General features: G+C 31.2%; 1 protein-coding gene across 1 annotated transcript in view; it reads right to left on the reverse strand.

Annotated features, from left to right (window-relative positions):
- The window catches only part of LOC143922781 (discoidin domain-containing receptor 2-like), a 212,969-nt gene that overhangs the window by 181,222 nt on the left and 18,647 nt on the right, over positions 1–13,100 (reverse strand). The gene's annotated exons all lie outside the window — the stretch shown is intronic.

A 13,100-nucleotide genomic window follows, 5' to 3' on the forward strand; every position in this document is an offset into this window, starting at 1 on the left:
TCACACGATAATTTACAAATAACCATACATACATTTATACATCTTATCCAATATTACATTCCTTCATCTTACTTTCATTCTTTAAAGCATGTTTTCAGCACACTTATCCGATTTGAACCGAACTCACAATAATAATGAAATAATGTACCGCGAATTAGATAAGCACTCAAAAGGTTGAAAGCTCATACTCACTACGCTCAGGTGTGTAAATATTCCTCTATTATATGATAGACATATAATAGAATTCTATTGCAGTCAGCACTTTATCCCGTAGATACGCAAGAGAGCTATTGTAACATCACCTTATAATATACAGACATTCATTCCTAATGCTGCTCTGTCTTCCCGTCAAACAAAAGGTTATTTAAACCTACAAGACCAGAGATTAGCCCGATTTGCGTCAGAGACCCTGAACCTTTTCAGAGCTCGTTAAATGTTCAGCAAAAAAAGGACGATTCATATACATTAACATTTAATCATACGTATTTCATGATCAGTAGATCATTTAACATTTAATCATCAGCAACATTTAATCATACGTATTTCATGATCAAATGATCAGTAGATCAGTAGCTATTAAAATAGATATAAGATGTATTGTGAACATAATTTCGTAATAATAAAAAGCATTTAAAATGAAAAAAAAACGTATTTCATACATTTTTATATGTAGAGCTTTTCATATTACATATACACATAAATATAATAAATACAAATGTATATGCCAACTTATGAAAGTGGAATAAATCATTTCTTTTATTTTATTTTATTTTTCCAAATACGTTGAATGCAGAGTCTTCATATCTCATGTATTCTTTTATCAAAACCAAAAATGATTGGAATTAAAGAAAATTGATCAATATCAACAGAAATATTTATTTTCGCGGAAAGCCCTTTGTGCCTCACATACATAAATATGTACATATGTGAGAGAGAGAGTGGGTATTCAGAACGCGCCGCGCTTAACAGTCAGTGTGAAAATAATGGGTGACCGTGAAAAAGTCGAAAATATTCGTTTACATTCGTTTACATATAAATGTATGTATACATGCATACATATAAAAAACGGTTAGTATATATATGTATGTATATATATATGTATATGTGTATATATATATATATATATATATATATATATATATATATATATATATATATATAAATATATATATATATATATATATATATATATAAATATATAAATATATATATATATATATATATATATATATATATATATATATATATATATATATATATATATATATATATATATATATATATATATATATATATATATACACACATATACATATATCAGTGGCGTGCGGTAAAACTTTCTCTTCCCCAGTCGTACATCCTCACTTAATTTGCGCGAGCAGGATACAACAGGAACAAGAGGAACAGGCTTTTCCTCATATTAAACAAGGCTGTATGACAAAAAGACAGATAATTTCACCGCATGCCACTGATATATATTATATATGTATGTATACATAGTACTGTTTACCATGCACCCTTTTTTTTTATCTTTCGACTTTCGATCTTTGCCTTCCGATATTTGCTTTTTTGACCTTTTTACTTGCGGTCCCGTGAGGTAGACCCGAAAATAATATCCGCCTTGAAATGACGGCTCTGCTTCAGTCGTTATTTTTTCCGTTTCTTGCACTTATTTTATATTATTCAAAGTTTAAAACATGATATGATAAAAATCAATGTTTCCTGCCTGTCTGTCTGTCATGTATGCGTTCCTATACCATTCAACCGATTGCGATGAAAATAACATGAGTTATTGTGTCCATGACCGCGATGGTTTCTGTAAAAAAATCGCCCAAAAACGAGAACGGGAACGGGAAAACAGGGATGAGTTGCATTGCAACGCAATAGTTTCAAATGTGTTCGTATCGCCACCTGTGTAGTTAGGGTAAAATAAACAAACAATTGAATAATTTCAAATGTTTTCGCCGCCTGCATTTTTCCAACAAATTATCATCACTGTAATTTTATTTGATTATTAAGTATTAATTTGAAACTGAAACATTCACTTATTGAAACCCTTCGAGAAACGGGAGCGGGAATTGCAAGCGTTATTGTGGCATTGCAACGCATGCCGGGTTCAGCTAGTATATGATAAAATGATAGCTTATTACAATAATTAACCTCGCTGATTTTGCATTATTTTAACTTAAAACACACTTCGTTAACTGGATGCTTTGAGCTCAGCACAGTAGTTAGTGGATTTTTAGCACAGTAAGGCAAATGTTACAAGTGGCAATACAGACCAACCAAATCGTAATAGATGCGATCAGGTGGTTGTTTCAATTATGATTCAAACTTTCAAATGGTTTGACCATTTGAAAGTTTTTAAATAAATAAATATGATTGGTTAAAAAAATATATTAATTATTACGAATGGACTTTATGTATTTATATGACATTATTCACCTGAAATTTATTTTTAATTATTTACGATTAAAACTAGGTAAACGTTTTTAAGAACAATAGCACATATAGTTATCTAATCAACGAACAATTTATTTTTTTCTATTTACCGGTAAATACCAGAATACCGGTAATGGAAAAAATATATTTACCGTTTACCGGTAAATGGAATAAATGGAGTAAATTGCAATCCCTAGACGCGATACAACGTTGCGAAGCGGTCGATTCATATGTGCATAAATTGGCACAAATTCCCTTCACCCTCACTCCTAGGTAAACATACATTATGGCCGTCTAACCGAAACATCTATTATATTTGTAAACAAAACGGAGGGCACTTTGTTACAGCAACAAAAGGACATTAAACCTAGCACGGACCTGAGACGCTTCCTTCGCATTAAATATTAACACTGCCCTGACCGGTTGGGGGTGGAATTCACCTCTCCCCGAAGATCTTAAAAAATTGCGACGAGCGAACGTGCGAATTTTGAAACCCCCGGAATTGCAATGTTATGACGTCGCATTTGGCTCTTGTGAGCTTCCTCCGCGTTTCCGGTAACGAAATACGTGGCTTATCGCCACCGACTAATACCGAATGGGATTTTGCACAACTGGAGGTTTTCAAATCGGCTGAAAATTACCAGCGAATGTTCCCGCTCGAATTGCGAAACAGTCGCTGGTTAATTGAAATTTAAATCAGTCTGCGAAAAGCCCCGTGTGAAAAAATTTAATGGTGTTGAATTAATTCAATGCGAGCTTTGAGTAGTCGGCACTAGTTTGAAATTTCAGTGAAAATGCATACCATAGAAAAGTTACATAATTTCATTATCATCGTCGTCGTCATGTACGTATAACTGCATGAAAACCACTCCAATATTTTATAATCTGGCCTGAACTATCGTGTATATATTTTCAGATGGAATTTTCAAAGCAAAACATTAAGTTTTACTGGTGCCCCAACATTTCGGCGCGGACAAAATCGCGCGGACATTTCGGCGCGGTACAATTGCGGCGTCATTTCGGCGCACCGACATTTCGGCGCACCGACATTTCGGCGCACCGACATTTCGGCGCACTGGCATTTTGCACGGCATCAATTCGGAGCATCAAAAAATTAAAACCAAACAATAAAAACAAAAATAAATAAATATTTGAGTATACTACCACTATCCGAGCTAATGATGGAGAGGTGTCTATATAATCCGAACTATGTATATATTTGTTTTTAGTTTTTTTTTAAATATTTTTATAGATTTTTAAATCTAACTATTATTTTTATACTAACATGATTTCAGTTAATAGAGATCTTTTAGCGATTTTTTTAATGTCAATACAAATTTCCATAGAAGCAATTATCCCTGTCTCAGTTACGATTTCCGATTCCCGATGCCTGTTTCTATTCTGATTCCCAACACTGGTATCTTTATATTTTAATCCCCATTGCTCGATGACCTCAGATAATGTGTCAAGAGAAGTGAATGATTCATGTCTCGTATTCCAACCTATACGCATTTAATCTAATTTTAATTCAATCAAATATACATACCTTAAGCAGGGCATATAGGAATTTGAGATTCAATATTAGACTATCTAGCCCTTTACATATAACCTATAGTAGTGTTGCCTTGCTTTTCAATTAATTTGTAAGAAGTTACCTGGAATTTGTTATTACTGTTTGGAATCTTTTCGATTAATTATATATTAATAATTTAGAACGAATAAATAAAAAATTCTATTCGTTCTGCTTCTCCAGATTTCTTCACAAGGATCATCGTTTTGTTTCATTAAAATCTAGGAGAAGAAATTTATATTTTATTTTTGTTTAAGTTTTAAATTATATAATTAAAATCCTTATTTAATAATCAAAATCCTTTTTCAATGTCGAATAAGATCATTTCCCCGGATAGTGGTAATACACTCAAATTTTATATTTATTTATTTTGAATATAAGTTTTGTTTTTCTTGTTTGGTTTTATTTTTTGATGCCCCCAAATGATCCCTGGCTCAGTTGTACCGCGCGAAAGTGTCGGGGTACAAGTTTTACTACTATTTAATAAACTATTTTTTTTCTGTTTGTTAAATAGTTGTACATGTCAAGTTGGTTGGTCAAATCTTAAAATCCCAAATCCACTGAGTCAATTTTATTGAAAATTTAAATACATACATAGACATACGATGACAATACAATATTCTATTAAAGTTTGAACTGACCTCTCCACCTCCCCAAATCAACATACATATTTATAAAGTTTTGAGTCAATAATAGAAAGTAAATATGTTGGATAAAATGTTATATCTTTACTAGGTTACATTATGTGCTTGAAATAAAAATGAAATAAAACTGTTTTCCAATAAAAATGAAACTTGATAAAATTATATATTCAATATTCGAGTATTTAAATCTGGCGAACGATCGAAAACTTTACATAATACATACATATGAACATATATACATAAAACCTACATACTAGCTTTTACATTATTATGTGCATTCACTTACCATGCAATTATATCATTGTTCACTTACCATGCAATCATATAAAACCTAGTAGGTATGTACATATATGTATGTGCATATACATACATACATTTGAATGACGCTAGAGCTATCCATTTTATGGAACAGAAAATATTTTTTTGAACATTTCTTTCTGTTTATTAAACTGATTTTCTATGGGTTTACCAACGTATTCAGAATGCATCGTTTTAATATGCCATTTTAATGTACTTGGTTCCATACTATCTCCAGCCAAAACTTGCGTGCAAAGCAAAAACATTGGTCTTTTTAAGCCATATTTGTATAATAGTCCTTGTGAATAGAATGAATCGTATTTTTGTATTTCTACTTCCTTGTTCCCTTATATGTATATCTACTATCTTTACTTATATTACCGTCAGTATCTTCATTATTAGTGGATTTTCTCTTGCCAGTAAAAAACTACGCACGTTTCAGGAACAGATTCTAATGTTATATTTTGAAATTTTACATTATTTTATTTTATTATGTTATAAACTTTTCCCATAGTACTAGTAAGCGCCTCTACAGGGAGGCGCGACTCTCAGTTTGGAAATCGCTACATTATGATATTACAAACTTTTACACTTTCCTTTCCTTTGTACAGGCCATTGTGGTGATTTGACCTATATTTGCAGGGAAATCAAATACAGGTAGTCCTCGACTTACGACGGTTCGACTTACGACGGTTCGCACTTACGACCAAAAAAAATAATATATTTTTTATTAATTAATTATTTTTCAAAAATTGATTGACAAATCTCAAGCGGATGTGAGTTATGAAAACGGGAAATTCTCTTTCGGAAGAAATGAAACATCGCAGTAGTTTTAAAAATTAAGTTATGACTCATTCCTTTGGGATTCGGTCGTTACCGTTGGTTACATAACTGTTCGTTATTGTTTATTTTTCTGAATTTCGTGTTGATTAGTGCTCAAATTTTTATTTATAAGAACATTTATAATGTGTGATCAAGAAACGGGATAATGACTGATAAAGAAACTCTTGTTAAAAAAAAAGAGAAAGGTGATAGACTTAGAAATGAAACTTGAAGTGATAAAACAATATGATAGTGGTAAAAGTGATGGACTTGGCAAATAATTTGAAATTGTCACATTCAACGGTCTCCACTATTTTAAAATATAAAGAAAAAATTCGTAAAGCTGTTAAAGGGTCCTTGTCAAAAAATACTCGGACCCATTCAACAAATGGAAAAATTACTAGTGATTTGGATCGATGACAAGATTGAAAAGCGAATTACATTGCGTCTCTTATAGCTCATTATTTAAAAATTACATTTGCGCAAGGCATTGAAGCAAATGTATCTCTTTCCACATACGAAAAAGAAAAAAAATGTCGAGGATATTACTAACCTAATCGTACAATTTAGTGAACGTCTACAATTTGACGTAGATAACGAAGACATCAACCAACTTCTTGAAAATAATTCAGAAGATCTAACCAATGCAGAATTATTAGATCTTGAAACTCAAATGGTTGCAGAAGAGGATATTGATGAAAATGAATCAATCACATCTGCGGAACCGCTGAAAAAATTTGTATTGAAAGAAATGGCTGCTTTTAATTTAATTAATCAAGGAATACAAAAGTTTGAAATGATGGACCCAGACAGTGAAAGATTTTCAAATGTGAACCGCAGGATTCAAGAAAATCTTACATGCTACCAAGAAATATATAGAGAAAAAAAAACAGGATACTGTTCAAACAAAATTAGACACATTTTTCAAAAAAACTCATACGACTGTATCTCAAACTGAAGATGAAGAAATGGATTGTACTTATGTGATAAGTGATGAGGATGTATAATTTATAATTAATTAGTACGGATGATGTAGATGTTTAATTTTTTTTAATTTTAAATATGAATTCGTTTGAATTACTGTATTAATAAAAGTAAGTAAAATAACCGAAAAAAAAAGATTTAAATATATTCCTCGACTTACGACGGATTCGACTTACGACCGAGGTTCAGGAACGTATCTCCGTCGTAAGTCGAGGAATACCTGTAGTTGCAAAATATCATATATGTATGTACATATACGTACATACATCTCATGTCTGCTCATTTGGTCAAATCGATTATACGTATGTACGATTATAGCAAGCACACGGGGCAGATAACGACCGACGATCGACCTCAATCGCTAAAGAGCATAATCACCGATGCAAATCAAAATCGAAATGGCAGGGGAGGGGGTGGAGAGGGAGAGCACCTGTAAATTGGAGTATCAAAGTCGAGCAGGTTTTTATGTGTTGTTGTTGTTCAGAGTCGGTATCAGCACACCGATTGCAGTACCATTAGGGCTTTATGCGCCGTTAGCGACCCAGATAAGCCCTATTTGCCCAATATCGGATACCCTTCGGTCGTCGTTAATCTGAGGTTTTAGCCGCGCACGGCAAAACAGTCACCAGCCCCTCCCCCTGGCCCACTAGCCCCTAATTATTTGGAATCTTCGCCTCCTACCCCACACCCATGCCGTTTTAAATATTGCCCCTGTGCGCTTAATATTACGTGCAGAGCTGGCTATTGTTATACGTGCTTGGCGCGAGTTTGTGTTTGCCCCTCCCCTACCCCGTACAAAGCATATTGGACCAACTCCCTTCTAAAGCGTGATGTGGACGAATCCCACAACTCAGCTTTTCCATAATTAATGTAGCGATACCCCCCTCTTTTCACAAAATAATTGCTATCCCTCCTCTTGATATTTTCATGCAATGGAAAGCAAGGCTTTTTACCCATTTCTATCCCCCCCCCCCTCATTTTCGTCAAAAGGTGCACTCCCATGTTTTTCAAGTCTTTTCTATTTTGAAATCATTCTTGTATTTTTGAAAACTTTTATTTTTCGTTGAATAAGTCTCGAAGAGTATTAATAAATGTATGCACTACAAAATTGATTGCTACATTAAATTCCAATCACTTTACTATATTTAAAAGACCGTATTTTATAAATACAGCACTCAGCTCTGCTTGAGGTTTTATTTATAAAATCGAATTGACTTTTACATATACACCTATGCAATGAATTTAAAAGTTGAGCTGTCGATATTTCAATCTAAATACGTATATTTTAGTGAGCAGCTCCATTTTAATGACATTTCATTTTGCAAGTACATAATTGATTTTGCGACTGGATGCCATTTCATCTCGCGATTAAAAATTCAATCTATTCCACATTCATTCTATTGGTTTATTTATTATACATATATTTATGTATAGATTCATTTTAATAATTACACATCAGCACTATTTTATAAATAAAAATATTTACATTTACTTCATATGGAATCACATATGAAATTGTTAATAAATTAGTAGTAAAACACTCCTATTGAAAGTAATTACACTGAGCAACAAAAAACCACGTTTTTTACTTACCGGAGCGAAGACTAATCAATATTTATTAAATTTGACTCATCCAATATATAATTTGAAAGAGACTTTGTATGTAACTATAAATGTAGTATGTATGTATGTAACTATTTTTGATATACATACATTTTTCATTTATGATATACATACATATGTACAAGCGTTTAAAAAACGATCGGATAAGAGATAAAAATGACCACTAACACGAAAGCCATGTGAAACGTAAAGGAGGTATGTAAAAAATGCTCAATTTTCACAGATTTTGGCTTTTGCAGTATTTAATTCAAAATCTTGTATTGCTGTGCCAAAAATAAATATTGAAATCAATAGTCAGGTATTTTTCATGTTGATTGCGATTTTTTATTGCTTTAAAATGCGTATAAATAATTATCTATCGATTTTTTTTTCTCGCTCTATCATACATTTATTGGATCAGTTATATATGTATTTCATTAAGGTTTACACGGGCTGATTTTCAATCTCAATTTTTTTTTTATATGAACGTATTAATTCGAACTGGAAATGATTGATAAATATTTTAAATCAATAAAAAAATATCCGACTATTGATTTCAATACTCGCCACCTTCTGAGTAGGAATACATATATACTAGATTTTAAATTAAAGAATGCAAAACCCAAAAATCTGTAAAAATTGCACATTTTTTAAACACTCATATCTCATAAACGAGAAGAAAACAACAAAAATGATATTCGAATTCAATGGGTCCAATTTAGTAAAGATTGGATAGTCTACACTCCGTTAATTTTTTTGTGGCTCAGTGTTATCCACACTAACTTATTAGTGGAAGGTCTCAAAGCTCTCAACAAAATACATATGTATATTATAATGAAGTAATCATAAATATGTATGTACATATAATACTAACAAGAAAAAAAAGCTTAACAAAGATAATAATGAATAGCTATTTAAATAGACTTAAGACTTTTTGTGAGCATAAAGTACTAATAAAAAATAATAAAAAACTTTTGAAAATCAAAAATATACATATTTATATGAACTTTTATATGAAATTGTATTTCGATTAATGAAATAATGTAATAACAAACACAAAACGAAAAGACGAACGAACCAAACCGCTAATCACTCCCTTAGTTATGTACTTTCATTTCAAATGTTCATATATACATATGTATGTATTATACATCTGAAAATCGAGTATTGGTCGCCATTGAATGTGTTTTTTCTCTTTATCTCGAAGGCAAATAACCGTATAAGAAATCGATAAGTGCTGTGAACCTTTTCGTTTTTGCAAGAGAAATGAGCGCAAAAAGCCATTTTCGTACAGGATTCCCTTCTTTGTGCACAACTTATTACACAATTCTCAAAGCATGGGTGTAGGTCACATATGTCTCGAAGAAAGCAAAATATCTTTGAATCATATTAGTGTGTAATATATTTACAATAAATATGTACATACATACATACATAGATACAACCCAAATAATGTATTCACCAAAATAATTGTTTCAATTTGAAATATTAAGTTGTCTTGACAAGATGCAATTTCACTAAAAGCTTCCGAAAAAAAAGCTCCTTGCAATAGTTATACAATATTTATATTGCACCAGTATATATGTATATTAGTACATACATATGCGTCCTTGACAACATTTTTGTGAAAAAATATCACCTGCATAATATATTCAACGACACAAAATTTTGGATTTATATTACATTTGAAGCATTAACGTCATGAAAATATTTTTTTATTAAAAATTTCATACACTTTACAAAATTTTCATCCCGTAATGTGTCTCCGTTTATCACTCGAACCGTATTTAAAATGTATGTATATAAATATTATACATATAAATGGATTTGAGAATAAATTCGCAATTCAAAATGAAAAAGTTGCAGCGAATCATTATTATTACTATTAAATTTCAAAAGTTTTATGAGTACGTTTTAAAAAATGAAATATTATATTAAGTATCGCATTTTTTTCGAGCGCTGTGAGGAATTTACGATACTTTAAGCACTGAATAAAAAAATAAAAACTGTATAAAGTCGCATTAAGGATGCTTAAAGATTCAAAGTGTTAAAAAAAATACATAATGTTAAAGGCGAAAAAGACTTCGAAACCCTCGACTGCAAAAGTGGACCAAAACCGTCTGGTAAACGTAGTTTTACTTTAAAATTCAATTTGCATCTCAAAGCGTCGTTCCATTTATTTAACTATGTACTTCCTGTGAACTAATAATTTCCCGAACATATTAAATTATAAAAAATATATGAATAAATATAATGTAAAAAGCTTACATAGATATTAGCTCCCGTGATCAAAATCCAATATGAAATTATAATATTTTTATTTTATATACGGTATTTGCACTTCCTTTCCTAACTTTCTCCTTCCCTATAAAAATTAAAAGGACACTGCTCTTAAATAAAACTTATTTTTTAATACCCTCACTATCGCAAACTATAAGTTCAGCAAACTATGGTCAGTAGTGCAACATTTCCATAAAAAAATATCGTTCCATGAACAGGAATACATTTTGTCTTTTTAAATTCTGATAATCTATAAGAAGTATTAAAAGCTTAATAAAACAAACCTTGTAAAAATTGCCCTCACCATCAAATATTTGAGAAAAATAATGATAATAAAATAAAATGATATGTAACATACATATGTACATACATACATTGGTATGATAGAACAACTAAATTCATCACTTTATTCTAAAGAAAATATGTACATATATAAAAAAAAAAATTACAATTAATATAATTTTTTAATTACATATAATATATAAATCTCTCTTGAGTATAATTTTTCATTTTTGTGCTAACAGAAATATCCTATCACTAAATTTCCTTAATAACATCTAATTTGACTTTGAAACTTAGTATTCTGAATGATTTGTCGAACAACTGATCGGGAATGAAACATTTCAAGGCCTCGTTATTTGTTTGATAGATACAAATCAAAATATTCTTAGTAAAAATTCCATAAATGCTCAAAGAGATGAGTTAATTATAAAGTTTTTTTTCTTCGTAGGAACGCATACATACATAACAATTTTCCAGTACCGCGAAGGAAACAGAATTGAGACGGCAAGTCCGTGCAAGTGAACGACGCGGCGGACCATACCATTACAATCCACTACCACTACCACTACCTCAGGTAAGGCCGATTCCGGTTTCTGAACTTCGCTAATCTGAGTGAAAAATATCAATACGGACAACAATTTGAATTTATTTTTGATATTTTTAAATTTTAGTCAAAATATTTTAACTAGCTAACAAAATATATATGTAATATATGTATGGAGACATATGGAAAGCCTACATATGTACATAGGTATGTATACATATATCTTTTCGTACACTTGTGTATGTCCATATACAAATATAAAATTGAAAATGTGTTCGTCGGGAGTCAAATCTGCAGTTCATATGCAAATGCATATATTAATAGATTTACCATGATTCTGGAAAAGTTGTAAACACGTTCTATACATTTACATAAATATGCATATACATATGTACAAACATATGTACATATGTATACACTGATTTGATTTCTTGAAGCCGTAATTTACACCTAATAAATCGTTTATATCAAAATTATTTATATGAGCATTATTATATATTACATATTTGATTTTAGTAATATATATGTTTGTACATATGTATGCATTCTAGCATAACGCAATACTAAGTATGCGGGTATGTGAATGAAACACACATTTTCCGAGTTGTTCGTTAATTGAAGGCGAGTTGTTGTTCTCTTTCGGCCAAACTACCCACATTTCTTTCCCTCAATTAGGAGATTTGATCGGCGTGGAAAGGTTTTCCCTTTATTTTAGAGCACTTTGGCGGGGCGCAGTCGTTTTTGACAAGTTCATTAGGGATTATCGCCCTTTCATACGCCCCACTCAAACGTATAACTAATGCGGAAAGTTCCCGCTGAAAATGGCAAATATTTATTCATAAGGTGGTGCTCGGATTCTGAACGTACTCTACCCACTCAACACTCAACGTTCCGAATACCTTTCGAAAGTATTATATATGTACCCCCTGTTAAACTTGTCGCGTTCGTCTAGAATACACTTTTCAGACGCTAAACTTCAACATCTGCTTTTTAACGATATCGTGTGTGTATAAGTATATTTGTATATGTGTGTGCGACTTTAAACATTTGGCAATTCAAACCTTCAGAAACTTCATAAATTTACAAGTATATAATACATACATACATATGTATATAAGACTTTACGTATATCAAGTTCATATTTACACCAGTATTTGTAGTCTGTATATACCTATACATACAGACTATAAGAAAACTATTCACGTGAAAAAAAAATCAAATAGAAAAATATCGATGACTACTTTCGTACATTTTGAAATAAAATATCCCGATTACAAGGATGAAATAATGGTAAAAAATGTTTTCACAAATTTCTAACAAACAACCTATTTATTGGTTCCGACGTGAATTTAAGGATTTAATTTGAGAATAAATGATTTGCGAATAATTAATTTTCGTAATATCAGACCATTCTGTTCTAGCAAATGAAAATAATATTCATTTGCTAGGACAGAATTTAAGCCAAACCGCCCAAACGTCAATTATGCAAATGTCCAATTAGGGTTCAAAATGATTCATCAATGCAATATCAACGTATGAGCCCCCCTATCACGAACAATAATTTAATTAGCAATGGTTTAATGAAATTCTCAATCAAACACCAATTAATGTAGTTTCATTAATTGTGAAATCA

This window comes from Arctopsyche grandis, chromosome 2 (genome assembly GCF_051622035.1).
Source record: "Arctopsyche grandis isolate Sample6627 chromosome 2, ASM5162203v2, whole genome shotgun sequence".
Taxonomy (NCBI): Eukaryota; Metazoa; Arthropoda; class Insecta; order Trichoptera; family Hydropsychidae; genus Arctopsyche; species Arctopsyche grandis.